The 11,481-nt window shown below is 46.8% G+C and overlaps 1 long non-coding RNA gene across 1 annotated transcript; it reads right to left on the bottom strand.

The window, feature by feature from the left end:
• Positions 1-10,078: 10,078 nt before the first annotated feature.
• LOC113962490 lies at positions 10,079-11,063 on the bottom strand. The gene is made up of 3 exons (XR_003532563.1): positions 11,018-11,063; positions 10,629-10,762; positions 10,079-10,419 (listed from the first exon to the last, which is right to left on the bottom strand). It is a non-coding gene; the product is annotated as an uncharacterized LOC113962490 (long non-coding RNA).
• Between the last annotated feature and the right edge of the window lie 418 nt (positions 11,064-11,481).

Raw genomic sequence — 11,481 nt, 5'->3', positions numbered from 1 at the left:
TGAGGCAGAGCATGGGAGCTCTGTGAAGGGGCTTGGATTCCCCTGAGGATACCAGACCGTCACGAAGACCCCTGTGCTTCGTGATATGACCGTGGTGGAGCGACCTTGTCTGGGGTGAAGCAGCCCACGGAAAGACCCCTTGTTTGGCGTCAAGGGGCCCAAGAGAGGCTTGGAGGCCTCCCTCGTGTGCATTGGCAAGGATCCAGCTGCAACTGCTTCATGAAAGACAACAGAGAGCCTGCTGCCTAGAGAGAGAGACCTGCTGCTGAGAGACTGGAAGGGGTCTTTTCTTCTTCTTCTCTCCTGGACTTTTATTTGGAGGGAGAAGAGATTTGGCCCATTGTAAATATTATTGTCATGGTAGAGATAGATATAGAGTTAAGATTACATGTAATGTATTATAGTATAAGTATTTATTTATTTGTACAGTCCTGTAATATATTCCTTTTCCCCCATATTGAGTCTTGTGTTTTTGTCTGGAAAACCCATCTCACATGGGGTTGAGATGTGGGAGGGGGGTTAGGAATCAGAATTGGATTCTGAGGCTGCTAAAACCATGACAATACTGGGGCTACATTTTCTGTTTTGAATACCTAAAAGTGATAAATATGTTTAAGTTGTGGGTGCCACTCGCCAATCAGAAAAGCTTTCTTTTGAAACTCCTAAAGTTCAAGATTGGAAAACAAATGGGAGTGCATCAGTTTTTGTATTTATCAAATTTATCCAAACCCGTATTGGGCAGAGACCTACTAGAAAATCTGGGAGCTGTAATAGAATTCAAACAAGGTAAAACTGAACTTAAGGTAAAGGAAGAACAATTAATAGCAGCTCTGAGTTTAGCAATGAGCTATGTGGAGCCAAGCCAGGATAATTCAAATGTCAATCAAATTTCAGATCAGGCATTCCCAGGAGTTTGGGCTATTGAAACACCAGGAAAGTCGAAAAGGGCAATTCCCATTCAAATAGAATTATGGCCAGGAGCAAACCCAGTAATTAGGAAGCAATATGCACTGAGGCTAGAAAATAGAAAAGAAATTGAGCCAATAATAGATAACTTCTTGAAATTAGGGCTTTTGTAGAGTGTGAATCAAATTTCAACACCCCAATTTTACCAGTCAAGAAGCCAAATGGAACACATAGGTTGGTTCAGGATTTAAGAGCAGTAAATAAAATAGCTAAAACATACATGCAGCTGTTGCAAACCTATGTACCCTATTAACAATATTAAAAGAAAGTCTAATTTGGTTCACAGTATTAGACTTAAGAGATGCCTTTTTATGCCTTCCCTTAACACAGGAAAGTCAAAGGATATTTGCCGTCAAGTGGGAAAATTCCACCACAGGAAGGAAAACTCAGCTCATTTGGACAGTGTTACCTTAAGGGTTTGAAAATTTTCCCACAATTTTTGGGAATCAATTAGCTAAAGAATTGGAACAATGGCAGTCACCACCGGGAGAGGGTGTACTTTTATAATATGTGGATGATCTATTGATTGTTACTGAAAAACAAGAAGAATGTGTCCAATGGACAGTAAACCTGTTAAACTTTTTGGACTTAAATGGTTATCGAGTCTCTCAACAGAAAGCTCAGCTGGTCCAGGAGAAAGTCATGTACCTGGGATATGAAGTATCGAGGGGACAATGATCTCTGGGGACAACAAGAAAGGAAACCATCTGCCAGACACCGAAACCACAGATGGTGAGAAACCTTCGAGCCTTTCTAGGAATGACAGGTTGGTGTTGTTTATAGATATATCAGTATGGGCTAATTGCAAAGCCTTTATATGACCTGCTGAAAGTAACTAAGGGCAACCTAGTCTGAACCCCTGAAGCAAGTGGAGCCTTCAAACAGCTGAGATGAGAACCCATAAGGACTCCGGCGTTGGGATTGCCTGACGTAACGAAGCCCTTTTGGTTGTTGTCGCATGAAGGACAAGGAATGGCTCTGGGGGTCCTGGCTCAGCAACGAGGGCCGTACAAAAGAGCAGCAGCCTCCTTCTCCAAGCAATTGGATGAAGTAAGCAAAGGATGGCCCACCTGCCTAAGGGCAGTAGCAACAATGATCATAAATATAGAAGAAGCCAGGAAATTTACAATGGGACAGAAAATGACCGTGTTAGTGTCCCACACTGTGTCTACGGTACTGAAACAGAAAGGAAATCATTGGCTGTCACCCTCCCAATTTCTGAAATATCGGGTAATCCTGGCTGAATCAGATGACATAACCATTCAGGTGACTAACATTGTTAACCCAGCTTCATTCCTAGAAGGAAGAATCTTGGCTGCACCTGTCGTGCAGGACTGCCTGGAAACCATTGAAGCAGTGTGCTCCAGCTGCCTGGACCTTAAAGAAGAACCACCCCTGGATGCAGCAGACTGGTTTACCAATGGTAGCAATTTCATAAGACAAGGTGTGAGGATGGCTGGGTGTGCTGCGACCACCACTACTGAGGTAATCAAATCAAATCCTTTGCCCGCAGAAACCTCAGCCCAGAAAGCAGAACTGATGGCTCTCATTCGAGCTTTAGGATTGGCAGAAGGAAAACAAATTAACACCTGGACTGACTCCGAATATGCCTTTGGCATAGTTCATGCTCACGGAGCAATTTGGAAAGAAAGAGGACTTTTAACTCTTCAAGGAAAAGTTGTGAAATATGCTGAAGAAACTCCAGGATTACTAGAAGCTGTACAACTCCCCTCTCAGGTCAATTAAGCACTGCCAAGGACACCTGAAAGGTAACACTGTCCTGGAAATAGGAAACAGAGAAGCTGATGCAGAAGCTGAATTAGCTGCTGCAAGAAGTAAAGAACTACCAGTAGCAGCTTTAGTGCTAGAAGAACTAGGCACAGATCAACAGGTAGAATATCAAGAAAGAGATTATAAGTGGATACATGAAAATGAAGGTAAGCTGTTAGACAATGGGTGAGGTTAACTAAAAATAGGTTAGTAAATACTATTAGAAAAATTAGTGTGGCAATTTGTAAAAGTAAAACATGATAAAACTTATTGGGGCTTAGACTCACTCTATTAGCATTTAAGGACCAGAGTAGCAGGACCAAATTTATTTACCACAATAGAACAAGTCACATCCCAATGTGAACTTTGTCTGAAATACTGGAACAGAAATACACCAAGGGGCAATAAGCAAAGGGCATTTCCCAGGTGAAATTTGGCAAATTAACTTCTCTGAGCTCCCAAGAAAAAGGAGGGGTCCTGTTATCTCTTAGTTTTGACTGACACATTTTCTGGATGGCCTGAAGCTTTCCCATGTAGAACAAACGAATCAAAAGAGTGGTTAAAATCTTGTTGAATGAGATTATACCATGGTTTAGAATGCCTAAGAGCATCTCTTCAGGTAGGAATTTACACTTTTGTACACGAATTGTACAAGCAATAAGTAAAGCACTAAAAATCAATTGGCAACTGCATATGCCCTACAGACCCCAAGCAAGTGGGCAAGTAGAAAAGATAAATCATCTCATTAAGCAACAAATTGCTAAAATATGTCAAGAAACAAATTTTCATTGGTATTAAGCTTTACCTTTTGCTTTAATCAGGATAAGGGTCAAGCCGAGATCAAAAGAGAAAACTGAGCCCATTTGAAATTCTTTTTGGCAGACCCTACATGATGCAAACTGTGAATAGTGAAGCTTTGGATCAAATTGGTAATCAGTATGTGTATGATCATGTTATGGCTGTAGGAAAACAATTGCAGAAAAATGCTATGGTGTTAGAACACCAACCCAAGCAGCCTGATTGTAAGTTACATCCATTCAACCCTGGTGATCGGGTATATGTTAAGAATCTTTCAGGAGATCCACTACGGGAGAAATGGGATGGACCCTACCAGGTGCTGATGACCACCTTCACAGCGATCCGGGTGAAAGAGAAACCCACGTGGATCCACTACTCTCGAGTCAAGAGAGCTCCAGAAGAAGCATGGACCTCGGGAGAGGAATCATCTACTCTCAAGCCTTCTCAGTGCTGACCTTTGGACTGATAAGTACACTGGTGTTAAGTCAAACTCTTGCCCAAAAATCATTATGGTCTCAGGCCTATATTGCGGTCTCTGATCTATTATTTTATTTACAACCAGATCTTCTGCCTCAGCCAGCGCAAATGAACCAATACAATGCATCTGTTATAGTCCTCCAAGGAACGAGGGTACTGAATAATTGGTAAAATCCCCCATACGATGCAAGTGTTTTAATAGGCACAGGTTAGATGGTCACCCAAAATTGACATTACTGTGAAACATAATTAGTGGCTGATCAATGTTGGCACACCTTCACTCTACATAAATCAGTTTCTGTGATGTGTCAGTGGACATTCAGGGAAGGAAATATAACCAGGAGATTTATAATTAATGCTTCATCAAGTATTCCAACTAACAAATCTCCTACCACTCCATTGACTAAGACCACCACCTGTTTTACAACTCCTTCTTTAACCTGTGAGAGTGTCCACAATTTAACTTTTGCTGGACCTTACGTAATTAGACAATCAAATGAGCAGAAGCTATTGTTCACATATTCAATGAAAAGAGTTCAAATAAACATTCAAGTAAACATATCACACATACAAAAAGACTGTCAGCCCTATATACAGCGAAGTCTTGAGGGCTGGAATGCATGATTTGGCACAGGATTAGGTGACCTAAACACCATAGACCAAGAAGTGTTAGTGAATAAACTAAGTGCCATCACTTCTGACCTGAGAAAGCTTAAAGTCCCTTTAAGATCATCTTTGCTCACTTTGGCTCTTTGCTCACTTTGGCAGAAACACAATCATTGGCAGTCAGATTGTTGACCAAGATTGCCGACTATGCTGGCAGCACCAATAAAAGGTTTGCACTTGCGATCACTCACTATCAGTGCTGCCAAAGAAAAGACCATCTTTCCTATCTTGACATTAGGAGCTATACACCAAAACATAATTATCAGACCCACAGGCCGTAATGTTTGGGCAAGTTACTATCACACCAAGAAAAAGTGGCAGTCAGTCAGTACTGAGGCATGTATTCCTAAAGGACAATTAGGATATATCTGTTTTGCTAGAAGAACATTTTAGGAGCACTGGTTAATATCATGTTCTGTTCTGCTCACTGGACCAAAGGCCTTATTATAGAAAGAACAGGAGTAGTACACACACAGTAATAAATTAGGTAAACTAGATGTTTGAATAAGATCTAAAAGGGCCAGAGCCAGGATTCTGCAAGCTTGAAGAATTCAGGTCACCTCATTGAAGAGGTCAAATTGAGGAAGACGTCCATGGCGACCACCAGAGGGATGAAGGCTTGAGCAGAAGACCCCCACAGTAGAAGACTGCGCATGTCTGGAAAGACTCCGCCCAGAGACCAGCCTACTTATTAATATGTATAATAAATGATGTAACCATGTATCTAAAATGTATAAAATGGCTTAGTTTTGCACTTGCAAGTTGAGCAAGTTTGTCCAGCAATAGCTGGCTTGCTCCCAGCGCTGCTAATACCTTTGTTGCTTAAAGATAAAAAGTCTCTGAGCAGTTTTTCGGGCCGATTTTTCAGATTCAACACTCCCAGCTCCCTTTCTGCCTGGCTGCTCTGGCCCCAGCCACTCTGGCCCCAGCCCAGGGGGCTGCTGGGGCTTCTTGTGGCCAAAGGCAGGACCCGGCCCTTGGCCTGCTTGAACCTCAGCCCCTTGCAATCAGCCCCTGGATCCAGCTTGGCCAGGTCCCTCTGCAGAGCCCTCCTGCCTTCCAGCACATCAACACACCCCCAGCTTGGGGTCAGCTGCACATTTGCTGATGAAATGCCTGGTTCTGCAGGAGCTGGAGATGCTTAAGGGGCAGCAGGACCAAGTCAGGGGCCTGGGGGGCTTTGGGGTCCAGAAGGGTCCTGGGGGAGCTGGGGAGGGGCTTTGGGGATTGGGGGTACAAATCAGGACAGACCAGGACAGACCAGGACAGACCAGTACCTCCTCACTGCTCCCCAGATCTCTCCTGGAGCTGGGCCACATTGTCGTGGGACACCTGAGCCCTCCCCCAGTGCCCCCAGTACAGCCCAGTGCCCCCAGTACAGCCCACTGTGTTCCTGTCCCAGGGTGCCAGGTGATCCCTTTTTGGGGGAGGGGGTTGGAAGGGATTTGAGTGAGGGCTGGGGGAGATTTGGGGGGATGTGGAGGGGTTGGATAGGGATTTGGTGGGTTGTGGTTGCATTTGGGGGAGTTAAAAGCGTCTTGGGGGCATTGGGGGGGTCAAAGGTATCTAGAGGGGAGGGGACTAAAGGAAAAAAATGGGAGTTGGGGGACATTTAGGGGGGTTAATGGGGCCTAGAGGGGGAGAGGAGTGGCTTCCCTATGAGCAGGTGAGTCCTGAGCCCCCCCCCTCGTGTAGCCAAAACCCTTTTGGTGTCCCCAATTTCCCCTTTGACATCCCCAATTCCACTGTCCCTAAACCCCTCCCCACTGTCCCCAAACCCCATCCCTGATGTCCCCAACCTTCCATCTCACCCCAGGAGCCCCCCCTGGACACTCTGACTGAAAATATCCCCCACACACACGCTCACAGAAAGGCCAAGGGCATCTGGGGACACACTGGGGACAGTTGGGGGGCTTTGGGGGGCACTGGGGGATTACTGGGGGATACTGGGACACACTGGGGGGAACCAGGGGGCACTGGGAGGGACTGGAGCACACTGGGGGTCACTAGCAGAGACCTGGGGAGTTACTGGGGGATTATCAGGACACACGGGGGGACACTGGGAGGTTACTGGGCCATACTAAGGGTCACTGGGATATACTGGGGCACTGGGATCCCCTTACCTGAATGTGGTGCATCTCCCCCATTCCACACCACTACAGACCCGTACAGACCAGTACCTCCTCACTGCTCCCCAGATCTCTCCTGGAGCTGGGCCACGTTGTCCTGGGACACCTGATCCCACCCCAGTGCCCTCCCAGTACAGCCCAGTTCCCCCAGTACAGCCCTCTGTGTTCCTGTCCCAGGGTGCTGGGTGATCCCTCTTTGGGGGGGTGTTGGAAGGGATTTGAGGAGGTGGCAGGGGGAGATTTGGGGCGATCTTGGGGGGGGTTGGATGGAGATTTGGGGGATTTTCAGGTGCTTTGGCTGCATTTGTGGGAGTTAAAAGGGGTCTTGAGGGGGTCAAAGGGATCTGTGTGGGGAGAGAATTAAAGGGAAAATGGGGGCTAGGGTAATTTGGGGGGGGTTAATGATGTCTGGGGGGAAAGAGGAGGGGCAGCACCACGAGCAGGTGAGTCCTCAGATCCCCCTGGTGTACTCAAGACCCTCTTGGTGACCCTCAAAACCGTCTGGGACTTCCTAAATCCCCCTAGAAACCCCCAAAACTGCTTTAAAGCTCCCCCCCTAAACACCCCCAGGACCTCCCAATTCCCTCGGAGACCCCAAAACTCCCTCAGGGATTCCCAAACCCCTTCAGGGACCTTCAACCTCCTCCCTAAGTCCCCTCACGACACCAAACCCCCTCAGAGACACCCCAAAACCTCCTCAGGGACCCCTAAAAGCCCCTAAGGGACCACAAAACCACACAACAGCAGAAGAGCTTTCTGTAAAGGAAGGGAGCAATGAATGTGAGAAGGAAGAGACCAAGGAAAAACTGAAGCAAAGCAATCAAATCATCCTGCCCCTTGCAGTTTTTCCTTCATCTTTTTCTCACTTTTCGTTTTTTTAGGGTTCTTTTTTTCGTTGGGTGGTTTTGATCTTTTTTTTCCGAAGGACTTTCTCAGGAATCGAATCGAACATCCGGGTTCTTGGGAGGCCTCCCGGCCCCGCGGCCCCCGAGACGGTTCCAAGGCCCTGCGCTCTGACCCTCGGGAACCTCCGAACCCCCGCGCTAAACCCTCCCGAGCCCTCCAGCCTTTCCACCCACAACCGCGCTCCCCGCAGCCCCCGAGGGGATCCCCAGAGCGCCGCTCTCCCGCCCCCCCCGCCAGGTCTCACAGACAAATGCAGGCCGCGCCGCCATCACCGATCGCCGGCAGCCAACATGGCGCTCTGCGCGCGCACCGCCTGTAGAGAACACCGCCGCAGCCAATCAGTGCGCGGCCACGCCCCCGCACGCTCGTAGCCGCGCCTGCGCGCCGCGCGAGGCAGCACGGGAGTTGTAGTCCTTGCGGCGGGTCATAGCGGCCATTTGCACGTGAACGGAGTGAGGATAATACGATTTTTTTTTCGTTTTTCTTTTTTTTAATATATATTCTCTTTCTTTTTTTTCTTCCTTTTTTCGTTCTACGTTCTTTTCCCCCTTTTTTCTTTTTTCCTTATTTTTTCTTTTTTCCCTTTTTTCTTTTTTCTTTCTTTTTTATTATTTTTCTCATTTTTCCTGTTTTTCTCTCTTTTTTTATCTTTCATTCTCCTTTTTCTCTTTTTTGTTCTCTTTTTTCTTTGTATTTGCTTTTTTCTTTTTTTTCTTTTTTTTTTTTACATTGTTTTCTATCAGTTGTATTTTCAAGGAAGATTTAAACACAGATCAAAACAACCTCCACCCACATATCTTACAAGAACAGATAATCTGGCATTGTTCCAGGTTCATGAGGATTCCCAAGATCACAAACACTGAGACACGAAGGGTGCTCACACAAAAAACAGCTTTCCCTGCTTTTTTCCACAGGTAGAGCAAGTGTGCAAGGGGCACTTGGCCCCAGGCAAGATGCTTTTACAGCCACTTTAAGCAGCCCAAAGTGGATCTGGCTGGCAAATGGGATTATGCCCACACTTTCAAGGAGTAATTGCAGAGTACATTGAGGGGAAACAGGGCCATTTCTTCATCTGCTGAAGGGATGAGAAGAGGGGGGAGCAGGTGCTGTGGCCCCAGAGCTTCTCTCTGCTTTGGGGACAGTTCTGTGTTTTCCTCTGTACATTGAATTTCCCACAAAGAATGAAAAAGCTACAGGAACTCCAGCCTGGAGTGGTCAGGACACGTGGAAGCAGGGAAATTTTTCTTCCCAGCTGGGATTGAGAGTGCAATTTCACACTCCTTTGGAGAGCATTAACTAAGACATCCCATTTCTGCCCAGGGATCTCCCAGGGGTGACTCAATCCGGGCTGTGGGCAGGTCCCTGCAGGGGCAGCAGCTTCCTCTGCACATTTGAGGGGATAAAGCTGCTCTAACCCTGCACTGCAACTACTCCACAGCAATTAGGGACCCCTGAGGACAGTTCCCCACTGTTTCCACCCCAGCAGAGACCTGAACACATCCTGTGGGCACTGTGTGACCGGCCCTGGCATGAACACCCTGCAGGACTGAAGACACTGACTGTAAATACACTTGTCTACCTGTAAACCTCAACTTTGTTTGCTACTATACAGCAATAACATTTTCTATTCATATTGCAGCTACAGACTTAATAAACAGAATTGCACATATTGTGCTTGTGGTAGTTTGGCCTAGGCCTTCCTTGGTGACCAGCTTGTAACCAAGGAAATGCCCAGATTTACCCGGTATTCCCTACGATTTTTACGTAAGCTGGGGTAGAAGAAGAAGGGAGGAAAGGCCTTGGCTCTCTTTCCTTCCGGCGCCTTTGGAGGTGCAGGTTTCCCTGCTGTTGAGTCTGTCGGGTTGGGGAGTGAGGCCTGGTAAGGCCTTGTCGACCTTGGGAGGCGGAGGCTGCCGGCAGTCGCTCCAGCGGGACTCTCCGTTGTCCCAAGGAGAGTAGTAAGATATTCTTTGCTAATTCTTTTAGTTGATAGACCTTGGGCTACTGATCAGGATAATATATATATATATATATATATATATATATTATTTTGGTTTTTGTTCTTCCCTTCCCCTTTCCCTTTTTTCCCTGTGAAATTATATATATATTTCAACTGTATATAACTGTAAATATAAGTGTAAATATATTTATATACATTACTTTGTCTCTCTCTCGTTTTCGGTTCTTTCGGTTTTTTCCCCCTCTTCTCCCTCGGTTTGGGGCGGGGGGGGGACTCCTTGTGGTAAGGTTTGGAGACTTGGCAGGGAGCCAGCTCCAAACCATAACAGTGCTTTAGAAATTAAAATGCATTCCAAAGTCAGGCAATGCTAAACAATGAAAGTTTTGAACCCTCCCCCCACTAACCAGCCCCACTTTCTGGTTTCACAACCAGCCCACTTCCTCACTCTCTTCACAAAGAGAGAAACTCTCTCTTTCCACCTCTGAAACAAAAATTCCCTCCCCAAAAGTGATCAAAAAGAGTCTACTTAGGCACTACTGCAAATGGAAGTTGTCTAATAACCATTACTTCTAACTCAGGAAGGGGAGGAGGTGAAGAAAGTCACGACAAATGTTTGGATTCCTTCCTCTTCGACGTCTTCTCTTCCCTATCTGATGCTCTGGGACATGTGCAGGGGGGTCAGCATCTCTTCAAAGATGGCTCCTTTCACATCAGAGCCCCTCAAATTGGCTTCCTGGAGGTCACAACCTGATAGGTCACAATTCAGAAGGGGAAAGGAAAAAGAAATGTCAATGGAATGCACCCAGAACTCTGTTCAAAGCTTTACTTGAAGTACATTTACCTGAACTCTACTGCAATCTGAAGCTGGAGAGGTCAGCCAAAAGCCAGCAATCCCCCAAATTACCAGCTGACTGCAGGAGAGAAAGGAATAGGATGGAAAATGAATCCTAACTCACTTCCAAATCAGTTCCTGCCAACGTTGCTCCCCTGAGGTTACAGTTCTTTAGTTTGGCGTTTCTCAGCGTTGCAACTCGGAGGTTAATTCCTGTCATCTGACTGCCCTCCATGGCCACTCCTTTCAGGCTGGCACCTGGAACACACACAGAAAGGAGTTCTGTGAGGAAAAACAGTCAGAAACACAGCAGCTCCACACTGGTGCTGCCTCAGAGCTGTGTGAATTGGAGGAGGACAAGGGGATTTCAGGCTGAGATGGTCACAGACTCAGTGCAGCCCTTGTGGGCCCTTCTCAGGGTTGGACAAACCACAGCTGGACCCTTTCTGGGCCATAGAAATGCACAAACACAGGCTTCAGTCGGCACAGATTCACAAGGCAAAAGCTTCTTACCTTCCAGATGAGCTTTAAGGCCTGATGGGTCCTCAGAGTTGCAGCCTTTCAGGGACGCTTCCTCTGCGTTGGAGCTCAGCATCTTCACCCCTGGCAGGTTGGCACACTGGCACAGACAGGAGTCAGTGAGAGCCGGAAGAACAACACCAAAGACAATCAAGAAGACAGTTTTAATTTCTGCTTTGGGAGTCAATCCCATTAAATCATTACTGTGAGGAAGTGTAAAAGCTTTGGGAACCAGAACAACTCTAGATCCTCCCTTTGGATTCCTACTAACTCAATGCAGAGTGACTCCACTGGTTCCCACACTCTCCCACCCCTTCCACATCATCCCCCAATCCCCATCCTCCTCATGCTCAGTTTGGGGGTCCCACACTCCCATTTCCCCACTCTTCTGACCTCTCCCACCCCTTTCCCATCGTCCCCCCAACCTCAGATCCCTCCCCCTCCACTTTTGGGGAGTC

This window comes from Neopelma chrysocephalum, unplaced genomic scaffold (genome assembly GCF_003984885.1).
Source record: "Neopelma chrysocephalum unplaced genomic scaffold, ASM398488v2 Primary Assembly neopelma1_181637, whole genome shotgun sequence".
NCBI lineage: Eukaryota > Metazoa > Chordata > Aves > Passeriformes > Pipridae > Neopelma > Neopelma chrysocephalum.
The sequence above is the reverse complement of the archived record's forward strand: the minus strand, read 5'-3'. Positions and strand labels throughout refer to the sequence as shown.